This window comes from Corythoichthys intestinalis, chromosome 11, assembly GCF_030265065.1.
Source record: "Corythoichthys intestinalis isolate RoL2023-P3 chromosome 11, ASM3026506v1, whole genome shotgun sequence".
Classification (NCBI taxonomy): domain Eukaryota; kingdom Metazoa; phylum Chordata; class Actinopteri; order Syngnathiformes; family Syngnathidae; genus Corythoichthys; species Corythoichthys intestinalis.
Window position 1 is genome coordinate 7,257,090 of NC_080405.1, and position 16,186 is coordinate 7,273,275.

Consider the following 16,186-nt stretch of genomic DNA (forward strand, 5'->3'; position numbering starts at 1 on the left):
GAGCTTGATTAATGTTTCAAGGTCTTGTGTTTTGCAATTACACGCAGCATTTAAACTGTATACTAGAATTTGCTGGGCTATGGTGTGTCAGTCAGTCAAACACTGAGCTGGAGACCACCCATAAACCAACAGTGGGTTTTCTCAAATTGAGATTACAACTGTGGAATTAAGCAAGGAAATTCTTGTTACCCAGCATTAGTTTTACCCAGGTCAGTGGAAGATTGGTAAGGGGTTCAGATGCAAAGGGTGCTGTGGCTTAGCTGGTCAAAGTGCCTGTCTTGTAAACAGGAGATCCTGGGTTTAACTCCCAGCAGTGCCTGCTGTTCCATTATGAGTTCTTTCAGAGCACTGAATAAATATGCACGGATAGGCATGGTTATTTGAAGCAACTGTTTTCAGCATTGTCAAGAAAGCCTCTTTCTGTCAAATACTGAGCTGGAGAGCACTCATAAACCAACGGTGGGTTTTTCTCAAATTGAGATTACAACTGTGGAATTAAGCAAGTAACTTTTTGTTACCCAGCATTAGCTTTAGCCATGTCAGTGTAAGATTGGTAAGGGATTCAGACGCAAAGGGCGCTGTGGCTTAGCTGGTCAAAGTACCTGTCTAGTAAACAGGAGATCCTGGGTTCAACTCCCAGCAGTGCCTCCTGTGCCGTTGTGAGTTCTTTCAGAACACTGAACAAATATGTGAGGATATGCTTTATTCTTTGAAGCAACTGTTGTCAGCATGGTCAAGAAAACCTCTTTGTTTCAGGACACTTACTGTGAGACCCGAGGGAATAATTTGCAATCGACTTGAGACCGATGCAAGGTTACACCCAACTTACTCCTAAAATTATTGGCAACCTGCAAGTTCTCCACCCCTGACACCCAACTACTTTAAGGGCGCTGTGGCTTAGCTGGTCAAAGTGCCTGTCTAGTAAACAGGAGATCCTGGGTTCAACTCCCTGCTCTGCCATTGTGAGGTCTTTCACAACACTGAGCAAGTATGCGAGGATAGGCTTGGTTCTTTGAAGAAACTGTTTTCAGCATTGTCAAGAAAGCCTCTTTGTTTCAGGACACTTACTGTGAGACCCGAGGGAATAATTTGCAATCGACTTGAGACCGATGCAAGGTTACACCGAACTTACTCCTAAAATTATTGGCAACCTGCAAGTTCTCCACCCCTGACACCCAACTACTCTAAGGTATTTATTTGGTTCATTATTCGACATTTAATAGATCTGCTGAGACTCACATTTGGTAGCTTCTAGGAATTCAAAAGTGAGTTTTATTGTTTAGCAAATTGTTGTAATTTCCATATTTAATTACATTTCCAGCCAAAGAGTGTCTCTGTGGCGCAATCGGTCAGCGCGCTCGGCTGTTAACCGAGAGGCTGTTGGTTCAAATCCACCCAGGGACGTTTCCTGTTAAATCCTGTGTTCTGAGCTTGATAAATGTTTCAAGGTCTTGTGTTTTGCAATTATATGCAGCATTTGAACTGTATACTAGAATTTGCTGGGCTATGGTGTGTCACTCAGTCAAATACTGAGCTGGAGAGCACCCATAAACCAACGGTGGGTTTTCTCAAATTGAGATTACAACTGTGGAATTAAGCAAGTAACTTTTTGTTACCCAGCATTAGCTTTAGCCATGTCAGTGAAAGATTGGTAAGGGATTCAGACACAAAGGGCGCTGTGGCTTAGCTAGTCAAAGTGCCTGTCTAGTAAACAGGAGATCCTGGGTTCAACTCCCAGCAGTTCCTGCTGTTCTGTTGTGAGTTCTTTCAGAACACTGAACAAATTTGCCAGAATAGGCTTGGGTCTTTGAAGCAACTGTTTTCAGCATGGTCAAGAAAGCCTCTTTGTGTCAGGACACTTACTCTGAGACCCGAGGGAACAATTTGCAATCGACTTGAGACTGATGCAAGGTTACACCCAACTTACTCCTAAAATTGGCAACCTGCAAGTTCTCCAGCCCTTACACCCAACTACTCTAAGGTATTTATTTGGACATTATTCGACATTTAATAGATCTGCTGAGACTCACATTTGGTAGCTTTTAGGAATTCAAAAGTGAATCTATGTTTTATTGTTTAGCAAATTGTTGTAATTTCCATATTTAATTAAATTTCCAGCCAAAAGTGTCTCTGTGGTGCAATCGGTCAGCGCGCTCGGCTGTTAACTGGGAGGCTAGTGGTACAAATCCACTCAAGGGCGTTTCCCATTAAATCCTGTGTTCTGAGCTTGGTTAATGTTTCAAGGTCTTGTGTTTTGCAATTACACGCAGCATTTGAACTGTATACTAGAATTTGCTGGGCTATGGTGTGTCACTCAGTCAAACGCTGAGCTGGAGAGCACCCATAAACCAACGGTGGGTTTTCTCAAATTGAGCTTACAACTGTGGAATTAAGCAAGTAACTTTTTGTTACGCAGCATTAGCTTTAGCCATGTCAGTGTAAGATTGGTAAGGGATTCAGACGCAAAGGGCGCTGTGGCTTAGCTGGTCAAAGTGCCTGTCTAGTAAACAGGACATCCTGGGTTCAACTCCCAGCAGTGCCTGCTGTCCCGTTGTGAGTTCTTTCAGAACACTGAACAAATATGCGAGGATAGGCTTGGTTATTTGAAGCAACTTTTTTCAGCATTGTCAAGAAAGCCTCTTTGTGTCAAACACTGAGCTGGAGACCACCCATAAACCAATGGTGGGTTTTCTCAAATTGAGATTACAACTGTGGAATTAAGCAAGTAACTTTTTGTTACGCAGCATTAGCTTTAGCCATGTCAGTGTAAGATTGGTAAGGGATTCAGACGCAAAGGGCGCTGTGGCTTAGCTGGTCAAAGTGCCTGTCTAGTAAACAGAAGATACTGGGTTCAACTCCCAGCAGTGCCTGCTGTGCCGTTGTGAGTTCTTTCAGAACACTGAACAAATATGCGAGGATAGGCTTGGTTATTTGAAGCATCTGTTTTCAGCATTGTCAAGAAAGCCTCTTTGTGTCAAACACTGAGCTGGAGAGCACCCATAAACCAATGGTGGGTTTTCTCAAATTGAGATTACAACTGTGGAATTAAGCAAGTAACTTTTTGTTACCCAGCATTAGCTTTAGCCATGTCAGTGTAAGATTGGTAAGGGATTCAGACACAAAGGGCGCTGTGGCTTAGCTGGTCAAAGTACCTGTCTAGTAAACAGGAGATCCTGGGTTCAACTCCCAGCAGTGCCTCCTGTGCCGTTGTGAGTTCTTTCAGAACACTGAACAAATATGCGAGGATAGGCTTGGTTCTTTGAAGCAACTTTTTTCAGCATGGTCAAGAAAGCCTCTTTGTGTCAGGACACTTACTCTGAGACCCGAGGGAACAATTTGCAATCGACTTGAGACCGATGTGAGGTTACACCCAACTTACTCCTAAAATTATTGGCAACCTGCAAGTTCTCCAGCCCTGACACCCAACTACTCTAAGTTATTTATTTAGTCATTATTTGACATTTAATAGATCTGCTGAGACTCACATTTGGAAGCTTCTAGGAATTCAAAAGTGAATCTATGTTTTATTGTTTAGCAAATTGTTGTAATTTCCATATTTAATTTCATTTCCAGCCAAAACGTGTCTCTGTGGCGCAATCGGTCAGCGCGCTCGGCTGTTAACCGAGAGGCTGGTGGTTCAAATCCACCCAGGGACGTTTCCCATTAAATCCTGTCTTCTGAGCTTGATTAATGTTTCAAGGTCTTGTGTTTTGCAATTACACGCAGCATTTAAACTGTATACTAGAGTTTGCTGGGCTATGGTGTGTCAGTCAGTCAAACACTGAGCTGGAGACCACCCATAAACCAACGGTGGGTTTTCTCAAATTGAGATTACAACTGTGGAATTAAGCAAGGAAATTCTTGTTACCCAGCATTAGTTTTACCCAGGTCAGTGGAAGATTGGTAAGGGGTTCAGATGCAAAGGGTGCTGTGGCTTAGCTGGTCAAAGTGCCTGTCTTGTAAACAGGAGATCCTGGGTTTTACTCCCAGCAGTGCCTGCTGTTCCATTATGAGTTCTTTCAGAGCACTGAATAAATATGCACGGATAGGCATGGTTATTTGAAGCAACTGTTTTCAGCATTGTCAAGAAAGCCTCTTTCTGTCAAATACTGAGCTGGAGAGCACCCATAAACCAACGGTGGGTTTTTCTCAAATTGAGATTACAACTGTGGAATTAAGCAAGTAACTTTTTGTTACCCAGCATTAGCTTTAGCCATGTCAGTGTAAGATTGGTAAGGGATTCAGACGCAAAGGGCGCTGTGGCTTAGCTGGTCAAAGTACCTGTCTAGTAAACAGGAGATCCTGGGTTCAACTCCCAGCAGTGCCTCCTGTGCCGTTGTGAGTTCTTTCAGAACACTGAACAAATATGTGAGGATAGGCTTTGTTCTTTGAAGCAACTGTTGTCAGCATGGTCAAGAAAACCTCTTTGTTTCAGGACACTTACTGTGAGACCCGAGGGAATAATTTGCAATCGACTTGAGACCGATGCAAGGTTACACCCAACTTACTCCTAAAATTATTGGCAACCTGCAAGTTCTCCACCCCTGACACCCAACTACTTTAAGGGCGCTGTGGCTTAGCTGGTCAAAGTGCCTGTCTAGTAAACAGGAGATCCTGGGTTCAACTCCCTGCTCTGCCATTGTGAGGTCTTTCACAACACTGAGCAAGTATGCGAGGATAGGCTTGGTTCTTTGAAGAAACTGTTTTCAGCATTGTCAAGAAAGCCTCTTTGTTTCAGGACACTTACTGTGAGACCCGAGGGAATAATTTGCAATCGACTTGAGACCGATGCAAGGTTACACCGAACTTACTCCTAAAATTATTGGCAACCTGCAAGTTCTCCACCCCTGACACCCAACTACTCTAAGGTATTTATTTGGTTCATTATTCGACATTTAATAGATCTGCTGAGACTCACATTTGGTAGCTTCTAGGAATTCAAAAGTGAGTTTTATTGTTTAGCAAATTGTTGTAATTTCCATATTTAATTACATTTCCAGCCAAAGAGTGTCTCTGTGGCGCAATCGGTCAGCGCGCTCGGCTGTTAACCGAGAGGCTGGTGGTTCAAATCCACCCAGGGACGCTTCCTGTTAAATCCTGTGTTCTTAGCTTGATAAATGTTTCAAGGTCTTGTGTTTTGCAATTATATGCAGCATTTGAACTGTATACTAGAATTTGCTGGGCTATGGTGTGTCACTCAGTCAAATACTGAGCTGGAGAGCACCCATAAACCAACGGTGGGTTTTCTCAAATTGAGATTACAACTGTGGAATTAAGCAAGTAACTTTTTGTTACCCAGCATTAGCTTTAGCCATGTCAGTGAAAGATTGGTAAGGGATTCAGACACAAAGGGCGCTGTGGCTTAGCTAGTCAAAGTGCCTGTCTAGTAAACAGGAGATCCTGGGTTCAACTCCCAGCAGTTCCTGCTGTTCTGTTGTGAGTTCTTTCAGAACACTGAACAAATTTGCCAGAATAGGCTTGGGTCTTTAAAGCAACTGTTTTCAGCATGGTCAAGAAAGCCTCTTTGTGTCAGGACACTTACTCTGAGACCCGAGGGAACAATTTGCAATCGACTTGAGACTGATGCAAGGTTACACCCAACTTACTCCTAAAATTGGCAACCTGCAAGTTCTCCAGCCCTTACACCCAACTACTCTAAGGTATTTATTTGGACATTATTCGACATTTAATAGATCTGCTGAGACTCACATTTGGTAGCTTTTAGGAATTCAAAAGTGAATCTATGTTTTATTGTTTAGCAAATTGTTGTAATTTCCATATTTAATTAAATTTCCAGCCAAAAGTGTCTCTGTGGTGCAATCGGTCAGCGCGCTCGGCTGTTAACTGGGAGGCTAGTGGTACAAATCCACTCAAGGGCGTTTCCCATTAAATCCTGTGTTCTGAGCTTGGTTAATGTTTCAAGGTCTTGTGTTTTGCAATTACACGCAGCATTTGAACTGTATACTAGAATTTGCTGGGCTATGGTGTGTCACTCAGTCAAACGCTGAGCTGGAGAGCACCCATAAACCAACGGTGGGTTTTCTCAAATTGAGCTTACAACTGTGGAATTAAGCAAGTAACTTTTTGTTACGCAGCATTAGCTTTAGCCATGTCAGTGTAAGATTGGTAAGGGATTCAGACGCAAAGGGCGCTGTGGCTTAGCTGGTCAAAGTGCCTGTCTAGTAAACAGGACATCCTGGGTTCAACTCCCAGCAGTGCCTGCTGTCCCGTTGTGAGTTCTTTCAGAACACTGAACAAATAAGCGAGGATAGGCTTGGTTATTTGAAGCAACTTTTTTCAGCATTGTCAAGAAAGCCTCTTTGTGTCAAACACTGAGCTGGAGACCACCCATAAACCAATGGTGGGTTTTCTCAAATTGAGATTACAACTGTGGAATTAAGCAAGTAACTTTTTGTTACGCAGCATTAGCTTTAGCCATGTCAGTGTAAGATTGGTAAGGGATTCAGACGCAAAGGGCGCTGTGGCTTAGCTGGTCAAAGTGCCTGTCTAGTAAACAGAAGATACTGGGTTCAACTCCCAGCAGTGCCTGCTGTGCCGTTGTGAGTTCTTTCAGAACACTGAACAAATATGCGAGGATAGGCTTGGTTATTTGAAGCATCTGTTTTCAGCATTGTCAAGAAAGCCTCTTTGTGTCAAACACTGAGCTGGAGAGCACCCATAAACCAATGGTGGGTTTTCTCAAATTGAGATTACAACTGTGGAATTAAGCAAGTAACTTTTTGTTACCCAGCATTAGCTTTAGCCATGTCAGTGTAAGATTGGTAAGGGATTCAGACGCAAAGGGCGCTGTGGCTTAGCTGGTCAAAGTACCTGTCTAGTAAACAGGAGATCCTGGGTTCAACTCCCAGCAGTGCCTCCTGTGCCGTTGTGAGTTCTTTCAGAACACTGAACAAATATGCGAGGATAGGCTTGGTTCTTTGAAGCAACTTTTTTCAGCATGGTCAAGAAAGCCTCTTTGTGTCAGGACACTTACTCTGAGACCCGAGGGAACAATTTGCAATCGACTTGAGACCGATGTGAGGTTACACCCAACTTACTCCTAAAATTATTGGCAACCTGCAAGTTCTCCAGCCCTGACACCCAACTACTCTAAGTTATTTATTTAGTCATTATTCGACATTTACTAGATCTGCTGAGACTCACATTTGGTAGCTTCTAGGAATTCAAAAGTGAGTTTTATTGTTTAGCAAATTGTTGTAATTTCCATATTTAATTACATTTCCAGCCAAAGAGTGTCTCTGTGGCGCAATCGGTCAGCGCGCTCGGCTGTTAACCGAGAGGCTGGTGGTTCAAATCCACCCAGGGACGTTTCCTGTTAAATCCTGTGTTCTGAGCTTGATTAATGTTTCAAGGTCTTGTGTTTTGCAATTACACGCAGCATTTAAACTGTATTCTAGAATTTGCTGGGCTATGGTGTGTCAGTCAGTCAAATACTGAGCTGGAGAGCACCCATAAACCAACGGTGGGTTTTCTCAAATTGAGATTACAACTGTGGAATTAAGCAAGTAACTTTTTGTTACCCAGCATTAGCTTTAGCCATGTCAGTGAAAGATTGGTAAGGGATTCAGACACAAAGGGCGCTGTGGCTTAGCTAGTCAAAGTGCCTGTCTAGTAAACAGGAGATCCTGGGTTCAACTCCCAGCAGTTCCTGCTGTTCTGTTGTGAGTTCTTTCAGAACACTGAACAAATTTGCCAGAATAGGCTTGGGTCTTTGAAGCAACTGTTTTCAGCATGGTCAAGAAAGCCTCTTTGTGTCAGGACACTTACTCTGAGACCCGAGGGAACAATTTGCAATCGACTTGAGACTGATGCAAGGTTACACCCAACTTACTCCTAAAATTGGCAACCTGCAAGTTCTCCAGCCCTTACACCCAACTACTCTAAGGTATTTATTTGGTCATTATTCGACATTTAATAGATCTGCTGAGACTCACATTTGGTAGCTTTTAGGAATTCAAAAGTGAATCTATGTTTTATTGTTTAGCAAATTGTTGTAATGTCCATATTTAATTAAATTTCCAGCCAAAAGTGTCTCTGTGGTGCAATCGGTCAGCGCGCTCGGCTGTTAACTGGGAGGCTGGTGGTACAAATCCACTCAAGGGCGTTTCCCATTAAATCCTGTGTTCTGAGCTTGGTTAATGTTTCAAGGTCTTGTGTTTTGCAATTACACGCAGCATTTGAACTGTATACTAGAATTTGCTGGGCTATGGTGTGTCAGTCAGTCAAACACTGAGCTGGAGACCACCCATAAACCAACGGTGGGTTTTCTCAAATTGAGATTACAACTGTGGAATTAAGCAAGTAACTTTTTGTTACCCAGCATTAGCTTTAGCCATGTCAGTGAAAGATTGGTAAGGGATTCAGACACAAAGGGCGCTGTGGCTTAGCTAGTCAAAGTGCCTGTCTAGTAAACAGGAGATCCTGGGTTCAACTCCCAGCAGTTCCTGCTGTTCTGTTGTGAGTTCTTTCAGAACACTAAACAAATTTGCCAGAATAGGCTTGGGTCTTTGAAGCAACTGTTTTCAGCATGGTCAAGAAAGCCTCTTTGTGTCAGGACACTTACTCTGAGACCCGAGGGAACAATTTGCAATCGACTTGAGACTGATGCAAGGTTACACCCAACTTACTCCTAAAATTGGCAACCTGCAAGTTCTCCAGCCCTTACACCCAACTACTCTAAGGTATTTATTTGGACATTATTCGACATTTAATAGATCTGCTGAGACTCACATTTGGTAGCTTTTAGGAATTCAAAAGTGAATCTATGTTTTATTGTTTAGCAAATTGTTGTAATTTCCATATTTAATTAAATTTCCAGCCAAAAGTGTCTCTGTGGTTCAATCGGTCAGCGCGCTCGGCTGTTCACTGGGAGGCTAGTGGTACAAATCCACTCAAGGGCGTTTCCCATTAAATCCTGTGTTCTGAGCTTGGTTAATGTTTCAAGGTCTTGTGTTTTGCAATTACACGCAGCATTTGAACTGTATACTAGAATTTGCTGGGCTATGGTGTGTCACTCAGTCAAACGCTGAGCTGGAGAGCACCCATAAACCAACGGTGGGTTTTCTCAAATTGAGCTTACAACTGTGGAATTAAGCAAGTAACTTTTTGTTACGCAGCATTAGCTTTAGCCATGTCAGTGTAAGATTGGTAAGGGATTCAGACGCAAAGGGCGCTGTGGCTTAGCTGGTCAAAGTGCCTGTCTAGTAAACAGGACATCCTGGGTTCAACTCCCAGCAGTGCCTGCTGTCCCGTTGTGAGTTCTTTCAGAACACTGAACAAATATGCGAGGATAGGCTTGGTTATTTGAAGCAACTTTTTTCAGCATTGTCAAGAAAGCCTCTTTGTGTCAAACACTGAGCTGGAGACCACCCATAAACCAATGGTGGGTTTTCTCAAATTGAGATTACAACTGTGGAATTAAGCAAGTAACTTTTTGTTACGCAGCATTAGCTTTAGCCATGTCAGTGTAAGATTGGTAAGGGATTCAGACGCAAAGGGCGCTGTGGCTTAGCTGGTCAAAGTGCCTGTCTAGTAAACAGAAGATACTGGGTTCAACTCCCAGCAGTGCCTGCTGTGCTGTTGTGAGTTCTTTCAGAACACTGAACAAATATGCGAGGATAGGCTTGGTTATTTGAAGCATCTGTTTTCAGCATTGTCAAGAAAGCCTCTTTGTGTCAAACACTGAGCTGGAGAGCACCCATAAACCAATGGTGGGTTTTCTCAAATTGAGATTACAACTGTGGAATTAAGCAAGTAACTTTTTGTTACCCAGCATTAGCTTTAGCCATGTCAGTGTAAGATTGGTAAGGGATTCAGACGCAAAGGGCGCTGTGGCTTAGCTGGTCAAAGTACCTGTCTAGTAAACAGGAGATCCTGGGTTCAACTCCCAGCAGTGCCTCCTGTGCCGTTGTGAGTTCTTTCAGAACACTGAACAAATATGCGAGGATAGGCTTGGTTCTTTGAAGCAACTTTTTTCAGCATGGTCAAGAAAGCCTCTTTGTGTCAGGACACTTACTCTGAGACCCGAGGGAACAATTTGCAATCGACTTGAGACCGATGTGAGGTTACACCCAACTTACTCCTAAAATTATTGGCAACCTGCAAGTTCTCCAGCCCTGACACCCAACTACTCTAAGTTATTTATTTAGCCATTATTCGACATTTACTAGATCTGCTGAGACTCACATTTGGTAGCTTCTAGGAATTCAAAAGTGAGTTTTATTGTTTAGCAAATTGTTGTAATTTCCATATTTAATTACATTTCCAGCCAAAGAGTGTCTCTGTGGCGCAATCGGTCAGCGCGCTCGGCTGTTAACCGAGAGGCTGGTGGTTCAAATCCACCCAGGGACGTTTCCTGTTAAATCCTGTGTTCTGAGCTTGATAAATGTTTCAAGGTCTTGTGTTTTGCAATTATATGCAGCATTTGAACTGTATACTAGAATTTGCTGGGCTATGGTGTGTCACTCAGTCAAATACTGAGCTGGAGAGCACCCATAAACCAACGGTGGGTTTTCTCAAATTGAGATTACAACTGTGGAATTAAGCAAGTAACTTTTTGTTACCCAGCATTAGCTTTAGCCATGTCAGTGAAAGATTGGTAAGGGATTCAGACACAAAGGGCGCTGTGGCTTAGCTAGTCAAAGTGCCTGTCTAGTAAACAGGAGATCCTGGGTTCAACTCCCAGCAGTTCCTGCTGTTCTGTTGTGAGTTCTTTCAGAACACTGAACAAATTTGCCAGAATAGGCTTGGGTCTTTGAAGCAACTGTTTTCAGCATGGTCAAGAAAGCCTCTTTGTGTCAGGACACTTACTCTGAGACCCGAGGGAACAATTTGCAATCGACTTGAGACTGATGCAAGGTTACACCCAACTTACTCCTAAAATTGGCAACCTGCAAGTTCTCCAGCCCTTACACCCAACTACTCTAAGGTATTTATTTGGTCATTATTCGACATTTAATAGATCTGCTGAGACTCACATTTGGTAGCTTTTAGGAATTCAAAAGTGAATCTATGTTTTATTGTTTAGCAAATTGTTGTAATGTCCATATTTAATTAAATTTCCAGCCAAAAGTGTCTCTGTGGTGCAATCGGTCAGCGCGCTCGGCTGTTAACTGGGAGGCTAGTGGTACAAATCCACTCAAGGGCGTTTCCCATTAAATCCTGTGTTCTGAGCTTGGTTAATGTTTCAAGGTCTTGTGTTTTGCAATTACACGCAGCATTTGAACTGTATACTCGAATTTGCTGGGCTATGGTGTGTCACTCAGTCAAACGCTGAGCTGGAGAGCACCCATAAACCAACGGTGGGTTTTCTCAAATTGAGCTTACAACTGTGGAATTAAGCAAGTAACTTTTTGTTACGCAGCATTAGCTTTAGCCATGTCAGTGTAAGATTGGTAAGGGATTCAGACGCAAAGGGCGCTGTGGCTTAGCTGGTCAAAGTGCCTGTCTAGTAAACAGGACATCCTGGGTTCAACTCCCAGCAGTGCCTGCTGTCCCGTTGTGAGTTCTTTCAGAACACTGAACAAATATGCGAGGATAGGCTTGGTTATTTGAAGCACCTTTTTTCAGCATTGTCTAGAAAGCCTCTTTGTGTCAAACACTGAGCTGGAGACCACCCATAAACCAATGGTGGGTTTTCTCAAATTGAGATTACAACTGTGGAATTAAGCAAGTAACTTTTTGTTACCCAGCATTAGCTTTAGCCATGTCAGTGTAAGATTGGTAAGGGATTCAGACCCAAAGGGCGCTTTGGCTTAGCTGGTCAAAGTACCTGTCTAGTAAACAGGAGATCCTGGGTTCAACTCCCAGCAGTGCCAGCTGTGCCGTTGTGAGTTCTTTCAGAACACTGAACAAATATGTGAGGATAGGCTTGGTTCTTTGAAGCAACTGTTTTCAGCATGGTCAAGAAAGCCTCTTTGTGTCAGGACACTTACTCTGAGACCCGAGGGAACAATTTGCAATCGACTTGAGACCGATGTGAGGTTACACCCAACTTACTCCTAAAATTATTGGCAACCTGCAAGTTCTCCAGCCCTGACACCCAACTACTCTAAGTTATTTATTTAGTCATTATTTGACATTTAATAGATCTGCTGAGACTCACATTTGGAAGCTTCTAGGAATTCAAAAGTGAATCTATGTTTTATTGTTTAGCAAATTGTTGTAATTTCCATATTTAATTTCATTTCCAGCCAAAACGTGTCTCTGTGGCGCAATCGGTCAGCGCGCTCGGCTGTTAACCGAGAGGCTGGTGGTTCAAATCCACCCAGGGACGTTTCCCATTAAATCCTGTCTTCTGAGCTTGATTAATATTTCAAGGTCTTGTGTTTTGCAATTACACGCAGCATTTAAACTGTATACTAGAATTTGCTGGGCTATGGTGTGTCAGTCAGTCAAACACTGAGCTGGAGACCACCCATAAACCAACGGTGGGTTTTCTCAAATTGAGATTACAACTGTGGAATTAAGCAAGGAAATTCTTGTTACCCAGCATTAGTTTTACCCAGGTCAGTGGAAGATTGGTAAGGGGTTCAGATGCAAAAGGTGCTGTGGCTTAGCTGGTCAAAGTGCCTGTCTTGTAAACAGGAGATCCTGGGTTTAACTCCCAGCAGTGCCTGCTGTTCCATTATGAGTTTTTTCAGAGCACTGAATAAATATGCACGGATAGGCATGGTTATTTGAAGCAACTGTTTTCAGCATTGTCAAGAAAGCCTCTTTCTGTCAAATACTGAGCTGGAGAGCACCCATAAACCAACGGTGGGTTTTTCTCAAATTGAGATTACAACTGTGGAATTAAGCAAGTAACTTTTTGTTACCCAGCATTAGCTTTAGCCATGTCAGTGTAAGATTGGTAAGGGATTCAGACGCAAAGGGCGCTGTGGCTTAGCTGGTCAAAGTACCTGTCTAGTAAACAGGAGATCCTGGGTTCAACTCCCAGCAGTGCCTCCTGTGCCGTTGTGAGTTCTTTCAGAACACTGAACAAATATGTGAGGATAGGCTTTGTTCTTTGAAGCAACTGTTGTCAGCATGGTCAAGAAAACCTCTTTGTTTCAGGACACTTACTGTGAGACCCGAGGAAATAATTTGCAATCGACTTGAGACCGATGCAAGGTTACACCCAACTTACTCCTAAAATTATTGGCAACCTGCAAGTTCTCCACCCCTGACACCCAACTACTTTAAGGGCGCTGTGGCTTAGCTGGTCAAAGTGCCTGTCTAGTAAACAGGAGATCCTGGGTTCAACTCCCTGCTCTGCCATTGTGAGGTCTTTCACAACACTGAGCAAGTATGCGAGGATAGGCTTGGTTCTTTGAAGAAACTGTTTTCAGCATTGTCAAGAAAGCCTCTTTGTTTCAGGACACTTACTGTGAGACCCGAGGGAATAATTTGCAATCGACTTGAGACCGATGCAAGGTTACACCGAACTTACTCCTAAAATTATTGGCAACCTGCAAGTTCTCCACCCCTGACACCCAACTACTCTAAGGTATTTATTTGGTTCATTATTCGACATTTAATAGATCTGCTGAGACTCACATTTGGTAGCTTCTAGGAATTCAAAAGTGAGTTTTATTGTTTAGCAAATTGTTGTAATTTCCATATTTAATTACATTTCCAGCCAAACAGTGTCTCTGTGGCGCAATCGGTCAGCGCGCTCGGCTGTTAACCGAGAGGCTGGTGGTTCAAATCCACCCAGGGACGTTTCCTGTTAAATCCTGTGTTCTGAGCTTGATAAATGTTTCAAGGTCTTGTGTTTTGCAATTATATGCAGCATTTGAACTGTATACTAGAATTTGCTGGGCTATGGTGTGTCACTCAGTCAAATACTGAGCTGGAGAGCACCCATAAACCAACGGTGGGTTTTCTCAAATTGAGATTACAACTGTGGAATTAAGCAAGTAACTTTTTGTTACCCAGCATTAGCTTTAGCCATGTCAGTGAAAGATTGGTAAGGGATTCAGACACAAAGGGCGCTGTGGCTTAGCTAGTCAAAGTGCCTGTCTAGTAAACAGGAGATCCTGGGTTCAACTCCCAGCAGTTCCTGCTGTTCTGTTGTGAGTTCTTTCAGAACACTAAACAAATTTGCCAGAATAGGCTTGGGTCTTTGAAGCAACTGTTTTCAGCATGGTCAAGAAAGCCTCTTTGTGTCAGGACACTTACTCTGAGACCCGAGGGAACAATTTGCAATCGACTTGAGACTGATGCAAGGTTACACCCAACTTACTCCTAAAATTGGCAACCTGCAAGTTCTCCAGCCCTTACACCCAACTACTCTAAGGTATTTATTTGGACATTATTCGACATTTAATAGATCTGCTGAGACTCACATTTGGTAGCTTTTAGGAATTCAAAAGTGAATCTATGTTTTATTGTTTAGCAAATTGTTGTAATTTCCATATTTAATTAAATTTCCAGCCAAAAGTGTCTCTGTGGTTCAATCGGTCAGCGCGCTCGGCTGTTCACTGGGAGGCTAGTGGTACAAATCCACTCAAGGGCGTTTCCCATTAAATCCTGTGTTCTGAGCTTGGTTAATGTTTCAAGGTCTTGTGTTTTGCAATTACACGCAGCATTTGAACTGTATACTAGAATTTGCTGGGCTATGGTGTGTCACTCAGTCAAACGCTGAGCTGGAGAGCACCCATAAACCAACGGTGGGTTTTCTCAAATTGAGCTTACAACTGTGGAATTAAGCAAGTAACTTTTTGTTACGCAGCATTAGCTTTAGCCATGTCAGTGTAAGATTGGTAAGGGATTCAGACGCAAAGGGCGCTGTGGCTTAGCTGGTCAAAGTGCCTGTCTAGTAAACAGGACATCCTGGGTTCAACTCCCAGCAGTGCCTGCTGTCCCGTTGTGAGTTCTTTCAGAACACTGAACAAATATGCGAGGATAGGCTTGGTTATTTGAAGCAACTTTTTTCAGCATTGTCAAGAAAGCCTCTTTGTGTCAAACACTGAGCTGGAGACCACCCATAAACCAATGGTGGGTTTTCTCAAATTGAGATTACAACTGTGGAATTAAGCAAGTAACTTTTTGTTACGCAGCATTAGCTTTAGCCATGTCAGTGTAAGATTGGTAAGGGATTCAGACGCAAAGGGCGCTGTGGCTTAGCTGGTCAAAGTGCCTGTCTAGTAAACAGAAGATACTGGGTTCAACTCCCAGCAGTGCCTGCTGTGCTGTTGTGAGTTCTTTCAGAACACTGAACAAATATGCGAGGATAGGCTTGGTTATTTGAAGCATCTGTTTTCAGCATTGTCAAGAAAGCCTCTTTGTGTCAAACACTGAGCTGGAGAGCACCCATAAACCAATGGTGGGTTTTCTCAAATTGAGATTACAACTGTGGAATTAAGCAAGTAACTTTTTGTTACCCAGCATTAGCTTTAGCCATGTCAGTGTAAGATTGGTAAGGGATTCAGACGCAAAGGGCGCTGTGGCTTAGCTGGTCAAAGTACCTGTCTAGTAAACAGGAGATCCTGGGTTCAACTCCCAGCAGTGCCTCCTGTGCCGTTGTGAGTTCTTTCAGAACACTGAACAAATATGCGAGGATAGGCTTGGTTCTTTGAAGCAACTTTTTTCAGCATGGTCAAGAAAGCCTCTTTGTGTCAGGACACTTACTCTGAGACCCGAGGGAACAATTTGCAATCGACTTGAGACCGATGTGAGGTTACACCCAACTTACTCCTAAAATTATTGGCAACCTGCAAGTTCTCCAGCCCTGACACCCAACTACTCTAAGTTATTTATTTAGTCATTATTCGACATTTACTAGATCTGCTGAGACTCACATTTGGTAGCTTCTAGGAATTCAAAAGTGAGTTTTATTGTTTAGCAAATTGTTGTAATTTCCATATTTAATTACATTTCCAGCCAAAGAGTGTCTCTGTGGCGCAATCGGTCAGCGCGCTTGGCTGTTAACCGAGAGGCTGGTGGTTCAAATCCACCCAGGGACGTTTCCTGTTAAATCCTGTGTTCTGAGCTTGATAAATGTTTCAAGGTCTTGTGTTTTGCAATTATATGCAGCATTTGAACTGTATACTAGAATTTGCTGGGCTATGGTGTGTCACTCAGTCAAATACTGAGCTGGAGAGCACCCATAAACCAACGGTGGGTTTTCTCAAATTGAGATTACAACTGTGGAATTAAGCAAGTAACTTTTTGTTACCCAGCA

The 16,186-nt window shown here is 43.0% G+C and overlaps 18 non-coding genes across 18 annotated transcripts; all 18 read left to right on the forward strand.

The window, feature by feature from the left end:
* The first annotated feature begins 245 nt into the window (after positions 1-245).
* Positions 246-319, forward strand: trnat-ugu (transfer RNA threonine (anticodon UGU)). Its single transcript has one exon. It is a non-coding gene; the product is annotated as a tRNA-Thr (tRNA).
* Positions 320-574: 255 nt separating this feature from the next.
* trnat-agu (transfer RNA threonine (anticodon AGU)) lies at positions 575-648 on the forward strand. The gene has a single exon. It is a non-coding gene; the product is annotated as a tRNA-Thr (tRNA).
* A 682-nt stretch (positions 649-1,330) lies between these two features.
* trnan-guu (transfer RNA asparagine (anticodon GUU)) lies at positions 1,331-1,404 on the forward strand. The gene has a single exon. It is a non-coding gene; the product is annotated as a tRNA-Asn (tRNA).
* Positions 1,405-3,124: 1,720 nt separating this feature from the next.
* trnat-agu (transfer RNA threonine (anticodon AGU)) lies at positions 3,125-3,198 on the forward strand. Its single transcript has one exon. It is a non-coding gene; the product is annotated as a tRNA-Thr (tRNA).
* A 384-nt stretch (positions 3,199-3,582) lies between these two features.
* On the forward strand, positions 3,583-3,656 carry trnan-guu (transfer RNA asparagine (anticodon GUU)). The gene has a single exon. It is a non-coding gene; the product is annotated as a tRNA-Asn (tRNA).
* A 268-nt stretch (positions 3,657-3,924) lies between these two features.
* On the forward strand, positions 3,925-3,998 carry trnat-ugu (transfer RNA threonine (anticodon UGU)). The gene has a single exon. It is a non-coding gene; the product is annotated as a tRNA-Thr (tRNA).
* A 255-nt stretch (positions 3,999-4,253) lies between these two features.
* On the forward strand, positions 4,254-4,327 carry trnat-agu (transfer RNA threonine (anticodon AGU)). The gene has a single exon. It is a non-coding gene; the product is annotated as a tRNA-Thr (tRNA).
* A 682-nt stretch (positions 4,328-5,009) lies between these two features.
* trnan-guu (transfer RNA asparagine (anticodon GUU)) lies at positions 5,010-5,083 on the forward strand. The gene has a single exon. It is a non-coding gene; the product is annotated as a tRNA-Asn (tRNA).
* Positions 5,084-6,803: 1,720 nt separating this feature from the next.
* Positions 6,804-6,877, forward strand: trnat-agu (transfer RNA threonine (anticodon AGU)). Its single transcript has one exon. It is a non-coding gene; the product is annotated as a tRNA-Thr (tRNA).
* Positions 6,878-7,255: 378 nt separating this feature from the next.
* On the forward strand, positions 7,256-7,329 carry trnan-guu (transfer RNA asparagine (anticodon GUU)). The gene has a single exon. It is a non-coding gene; the product is annotated as a tRNA-Asn (tRNA).
* A 2,516-nt stretch (positions 7,330-9,845) lies between these two features.
* On the forward strand, positions 9,846-9,919 carry trnat-agu (transfer RNA threonine (anticodon AGU)). Its single transcript has one exon. It is a non-coding gene; the product is annotated as a tRNA-Thr (tRNA).
* Positions 9,920-10,297: 378 nt separating this feature from the next.
* Positions 10,298-10,371, forward strand: trnan-guu (transfer RNA asparagine (anticodon GUU)). Its single transcript has one exon. It is a non-coding gene; the product is annotated as a tRNA-Asn (tRNA).
* A 1,850-nt stretch (positions 10,372-12,221) lies between these two features.
* Positions 12,222-12,295, forward strand: trnan-guu (transfer RNA asparagine (anticodon GUU)). The gene has a single exon. It is a non-coding gene; the product is annotated as a tRNA-Asn (tRNA).
* Positions 12,296-12,563: 268 nt separating this feature from the next.
* On the forward strand, positions 12,564-12,637 carry trnat-ugu (transfer RNA threonine (anticodon UGU)). The gene has a single exon. It is a non-coding gene; the product is annotated as a tRNA-Thr (tRNA).
* A 255-nt stretch (positions 12,638-12,892) lies between these two features.
* On the forward strand, positions 12,893-12,966 carry trnat-agu (transfer RNA threonine (anticodon AGU)). Its single transcript has one exon. It is a non-coding gene; the product is annotated as a tRNA-Thr (tRNA).
* A 682-nt stretch (positions 12,967-13,648) lies between these two features.
* On the forward strand, positions 13,649-13,722 carry trnan-guu (transfer RNA asparagine (anticodon GUU)). Its single transcript has one exon. It is a non-coding gene; the product is annotated as a tRNA-Asn (tRNA).
* A 1,720-nt stretch (positions 13,723-15,442) lies between these two features.
* Positions 15,443-15,516, forward strand: trnat-agu (transfer RNA threonine (anticodon AGU)). Its single transcript has one exon. It is a non-coding gene; the product is annotated as a tRNA-Thr (tRNA).
* A 378-nt stretch (positions 15,517-15,894) lies between these two features.
* Positions 15,895-15,968, forward strand: trnan-guu (transfer RNA asparagine (anticodon GUU)). Its single transcript has one exon. It is a non-coding gene; the product is annotated as a tRNA-Asn (tRNA).
* Positions 15,969-16,186: the final 218 nt, after the last annotated feature.